The following is a 6,624-nucleotide window of genomic DNA, read 5'->3' as shown; positions in this document are numbered from 1 at the left end:
GAAAAATAAACCTAATAAATTTTTATATTTGCTGTTTTAATGTGAAAAAAAAAATTATATCTTATTTCAAACTATTTCTATAACTTTATAATGAAGAGAAACAAAAAGGAAACGAAAAAATTAATGAAAAGGAAAGAAAAATAAACCTAATAAATGTTTATATTTGCTGTTTTAATGTGAAAAAAAATTATATCTTATTTCAAACTATTTCTATAACTTTATAATGAAGAGAAACAAAAAGGAAACGAAAAAATTAATGAAGAGGAAAGAAAAATAAACCTAATAAATTTTTATATTTGCTGTTTTAATGTGAAAAAAAAATGATATCTTATTTCAAACTATTTCTATAACTTTATAATGAAGAGAAACAAAAAGGAAACGAAAAAATTAATGAAAAGGAAAGAAAAATAAACCTAATAAATTTTTATATTTGCTGTTTTAATGTGAAAAAAAATATCTTATTTCAAACTATTTCTATAACTTTATAATGAAGAGAAACAAAAAGGAAACGAAAAAATTAATGAAAAGGAAAGAAAAATAAACCTAATAAATTTTTATATTTGCTGTTTTAATGTGAAAAAAAAATGATATCTTATTTCAAACTATTTCTATAACTTTATAATGAAGAGAAACAAAAAGGAAACGAAAAAATTAATGAAAAGGAAAGAAAAATATAAACCTAATAATTGTTTATATTTGCTGTTTGAATGTAAAAATAAAATGATGTCTTATTTCATGCACACACTTATTTTCCTCTATCACCAATCAAGACCTAAAACTTTTGTTTTAAATAAAAATGAACTGAAAAATAAGCCCAAGAAATTTTTAAGTTTGCTGTTTGAATGTAAAATTAAAATGATGTTTTATTTCATCAACATACTTATTCTTCTTTATTACCTTAAAATGAAGAGCAAAACAAATTTTTTCTGTTTGCTGTTTTAATGTAAAAATAAAATGATTTCTTATTTCAACACACTTTTTTCTCTATTACCTTAAAATCAACAGCCTAAAAACTTTTCATGTTTGCTGCTTTTAATGTTAAAATAAAATGCTTTCTTAATACTTGTACATATTTTATGTCTGCTATTTATATGTAAATCAAATGCTTTCTTATTGAAACAAAAATAAAGGGCAACAAAAAATACAAACGAAAAAGATACGTTTTTTCTCCTCAATGCAATGGTGTCTCTGACAGAAAGCATTGTTGTCTCTTCCGAAGCCAATCCAAGAATGTCCTCGGGTTGGAGAAGCCCCGTTTTTATATGGAGTGGCCAATTCGTGAACTGGCGTGAACTGGCGTGAACGATGCGGAAACGATGCGGAATGATGAGCGAACTCGCGTGAACGTGTCGTGAACTTCTCGTGAACTACGTGTGCCAATTCGTGCCATCGCGTGAACGTCGCGTGAACGTCGCGTGAACTGGTCGTGAACAGTGCGGGAAAAACACCAGTGCGTGGCAAAAATGCGCGCAAGTGTCAGGTAGGCTTTAGTATCATGTAAGCAAAACTGAAAACCTTACTAAGAGTCAAAGAAGTGATTCAAAATATTTTCGTTTTGTTTACTACTTTATCGCCTTCGCCCAGATCGAATATTTTGCGAAGGGTATGTATTCATCCCTGTTTGTTTGTGAGCAACTTTGCAAAAATCTAATGCACTGATTTTTTACCAAACTTGGTAGTCCTCTTGGGTATGACCCAAGGATGAATCCGTTACATTTTGGTTAAGTACATCAAAGTACAAGTACTCAAAAGTGCTTTGAATATAATCTCAATGCTAAGTAAATGGCAAATATTTTGTTAGTATATTTTTTGTTTGTTTGTGAACAGCATTACGCAAGGACTACAGAACCGATTTCAACGAAACTTGGTGGACACGTGGGGGTATGCCTAAATGACAGATCCATTAGATTTTGAAAAAAATACATAGAAGTACAAGTATGCAGTGGAATTAAGTTCAAAATAAGAGTGTTTGGCGTGGCGAAGGCATGTTCTCTATTGAATGTCACTCTAGTTCAAATTTGTATTCATACGGAAACATTTTCTCACTGTTCCTAAATAATTGAGAAATTCTTCCCTTAGTGTTATTAATATTTCTGTTCTTGTCACGTTGATTTCCCAGCCAGATGTGGTTTTTCCTCTTGTTGATAATCGTTTAGTTAGGTTTTAATTCAAGTTTATTTTGTATAACATTGCTCATCATCGTAGAACTGATTTACACTTAACTATAAAGTCTCTCTCTCTCTCTCTCTCTCTCTCTCTCTCTCTCTCTCTCTCTCTCTGACACACACACAAACGCTCACAACGTCACACACATTCGCGTAAGCACGAACACATGCGCACCTTTAACGTCTTTTTTCTATTCATTTAGATGACACCAAAAACGCCGGTTGTCTTCTCCTTGGACACGACAGCAAAGCCTTGCCAAACGAACGCGCTGATCCCAGTCCCTCTTAACAACTCACTTGTAGCATTAAGAGATTAGGGTCCCTCGCTTTCTGCTCGCGACGTCCGCTACGTTTTGTATTATCTTTTGTAACTACCGTTTCTTTGTCGTTCAAGTTTCATAAATATCCTCGCTGTTTTGTCTTATTTCAGAATTATTACTTAAGATCTATATCGTTATGGACACATTCTCTGCACGATTAATTCCATTATTGTTGTTGACACCCATGCTTAGCTTCTCTCATGACCCCCCTCCTTCACCAAGGCCCTTTCCCCCACTACCCCCTTATTCTGCGCGCATGTATTCCAATGATGCCATCAGCCCTGTTCCATCAGAGCAGAGGACATCATCTGTAATCCGTTGATAGCATCCATCATGCTTTCAGCTGAAAATGCTATTTCAACTCATCGCTCGTTTCACATGCTCGATGGATTACGGATATATACAGTATGTATGCGTCATATGGTCGATTCATTTAACCAGGCACAATATACGTATGAGCTTTAAAGGTACATATGGATGATCCCCATATCTTTTATTCCTATTTAAATTAGTATAATTTCTAAAAACTGTTAAATATGTGGTATTATTTGATTAAGCTGGTCTTATGTCAAATTGGGCTTCTGCTCTTATCAGTCCGTAGGATAGATATGTGGAATCAGGTAAAAATAGACAATGCTGAATTTTCAATATCCCTTTCGGAGTAAGGATACCTTAACATGGTGATAAGGGTTGTGTATCGCCGTGGTTAGCAAAGCTGTACTAGACAGTGGCATGTTTACTAGGCTGGTTTGCTGTGAGCAATCAGACTAAAATCTCCCACCATCACCAATCCGCAGTGGCCAGCTTGGCGATGAACACTGGCCAAACCCCAGGCATGAATTGACATGTCTGAATCCCTAGTCCTGGAAACAACTGGATTTGTTGTTTTATATATATATATATATATATATATATATATATATATATATATATATACATTTATATATAGCCTATATGAAAATATATACACACATATTTATAGATATATGTATGTATATCATATATATATACACATATATATACATATAGATACAGTATGTATACATGTATATATATATATATATATATATATATATATATATATATATATATATATATATGCACATTATATATATATGTATATATATACATATATATATATACACACACACACACACACACACACACACACACATATATATATATATATATATATATATATATATATGCATGTGTGTGTGTGATGAGCTTGAAACATGTATTATAGCCACGAAAGAAAAAGTGAAGACTAGAAGTACTGTACTTATGTCTTTTTAGTGACCACATCAAAACTGTGTCTATTGCTGGCACTAATGAGACGAAAATAGTAACTCCAATCAGGTCTTTTCCCATTCTGTCTCGTGGCTACACACACACACAAACACACACACACACACACACACACACACACACACACATATATATATATATATATATATATATATATATATATATATATATATATTTATTTATTTATATTTAAATCATCGTCAGCCGTAACTAGTTCACTACAGGACAAAGATCTCAGACTTGTTCTTCCACTTGCGTCTGTTTAAGATCTTTCTATGCCAGTTTATACCATCAAATTTTCTTAGCACGTCAATCCATCGTCTTTTCTTCCTTGCCCCACTTATAATCTCTAAGGACCAATTCTGTCCATCTATTATCTGCCACTCTTATGCTAGGTCCTGTCATATGTATATTACACACACACACACACACACACACACACACACACAAAGTATGTTACCCTATCCATCGTTTCTTTTTCGAAGAAAAGGAGCTAAAGGACGTTGGTTCCCAGCGAATTCTACCGCACATCTAAAGCTAGTGACGTCAATTGGTACTTCGACAAATATACGGTTCTTGTAATTGCTATATGTAAAGATGAACATTGATATTCCCTTTATCTAAAACATAAGATAATATTTTTAGATAAAATACAGTGTCATTTAAATCACCTAAATTTAGGCGTCCCATAACTGAAGCGCAATTGTAATACAACACACCATTGCGTAAATATAGGAAGGTATCGCATTTGTTAGCACAATTCACTGATCAGAGAATAAAATTCCCATTTGGGAGCGCTGGTCATTCGTAATCTCCTTCCTCGTGTACCCCCGATCTTTCCATTTATACTGGTCCGGGTCCTTTTTGGTGTTAGTCTCTTAGATTTAAAAAACGTCACGATCCATTTCAAAATAGTTCCACTGACACGATGTGTTACTGCATGCCTGTGAAGGGTAACTTTTTCTAAATGTTCAATGGATTTGCATGCACATCTATATAGTTTTTATTTCATGTTCTACGTTGGCATGCACCTGCGAAGAGTATTTAGCATATATGTTTATGAAAAGAAGCTGGCTTACTATGTTGGTTGGAGAGTGACTTGTTTGCTGTAAGAATAAGACAAAGGACTGCTTAGTTGTATGTAGTTTTTTATAGCTAATATTAGTGAAATAAAATAGTAGAATTTCATGTAACTAGTTTTCTTCTTTTGGACCTTAGTTCGTTTCATTAACATCAATGAAACTCACAGAAATTTGGTGGATGGAAGGGAATATGGGGTTATAAAGAAAAATATCCATTGTTGGGAGATTATGTAGACCGATACTGGACAGATTGCTTGAATGAATAGCAGTAAATCCGAAGAAAAAAGGATTATGATGGTGAATATAAGTGGTGATGGTTGTAGTATGGATGATAGTTAGTAAGACAATTGTAATTCTTTTTTCTTACCTTGTGGTTAGAGTAAAACGTATCAATATTTTTGTTAAAGTGAGCAAATTTACCACATCCCTATCCGCTTATCCTAAATAAGCAGAATTTTATTTTCCTCTTGAACAAGGCTTCCTTTGGAGGTTTAAAGGTTGTAATTAATAGAAGTGACACTGCTTTAGCAGGACAATACACCAGAGACTGACCATATATACACATGATCAGTGCTCAAACTAGGACCACGGAGGGCCAGTTAATGGCTGCTGATGATACAGCAGGCAGACATATAGCCTCCCTTAAATCCCCATCCTTAGCTCACAAGGATGGTAAGTTGTAGACACTACAAGAAAACTATCGATCTTGAGCTGCTCTCGAACCCCATTCCAGATGATCGCCTGGCATGGACATTCCTAATTGGCTACTTCAACCTTAGCTTGGTTAAGGGGACCGACATTGAGGTTTATAGACAACATTTTTTTTTCTTTTACAAAGTCTGATGGGTTCAACTTAACGCCAATTCAGTCTGCAAAATATTAGCAATAGATCGGAATTGTGCGTGTGTCTGTTAAATACTAATGAATGAAGAATGGTTGATTTTTTTAGATGAACTGCTTGCGATGTATTGAGAATTAAGGGAGAAATGTGGAAATACTAAGAAAAAAAAATGGTAAGTAGGTTAGCATAGTTGAAAAGCTGGATCAGAGTTTGCATCAAGTCGTTTGGTTATATGGAAACGATGGACTATAACAGGTCAGTGAAAAGTGCATAATTTAAAGGTTGAGTAGATGTTAAAGATGTATTGTAGAGGTAGGGCTTTGACAATGAAGAAGCTGGAGAGCTACAGTAGCTACTGAAAACTTCTGGCGAAGGGTGCAATATGTATTGGGGTTTGATGGGGGTGCTGCGTAGGTGAATGAAGAGACTATTGTTTCCAAAGTTTTACAGGATATATGACATCCACGACTCTGCTGCTTAAAGATGAATGTGGCAGTGACTTTTGAGGGGTTATCTCTAAAACCACTCCCCGTTTTATTTAGAAATTCATGTTGAAATATATACAGTATACGAGTATTTCACAGGGTGAAGTTCTCTAGCCTACGCCCTGCCACATTCATTTTCAAAGTGTTTATTTAAGAACAATAAGACAAAAACTGTGTTTTGAAATTTCAATATTGGGAATAGCGCTGTTAATTTTAACCAACATACTTCATAGAATCAAGTCAGGAAGTTTTTTATAGATGAAAATTTTGTGCTGCTGGGTTTTTGCAGTTATATACTGAAAATTTGCTTGCGATTCAAAGGGTGCGTTAATTATGCAGATATGAACTTCCCAACAAGCAGTTAATAAGAGAGTTTGTAACAGTATGGGCAGAACTAGCCAATCAGCGCTTGGCACAAGTAAG

The sequence above is a fragment of the Palaemon carinicauda genome, chromosome 18 (assembly GCF_036898095.1).
Source record: "Palaemon carinicauda isolate YSFRI2023 chromosome 18, ASM3689809v2, whole genome shotgun sequence".
Lineage (NCBI taxonomy): Eukaryota > Metazoa > Arthropoda > Malacostraca > Decapoda > Palaemonidae > Palaemon > Palaemon carinicauda.
The sequence above is the reverse complement of the archived record's forward strand: the minus strand, read 5'-3'. Positions refer to the sequence as shown.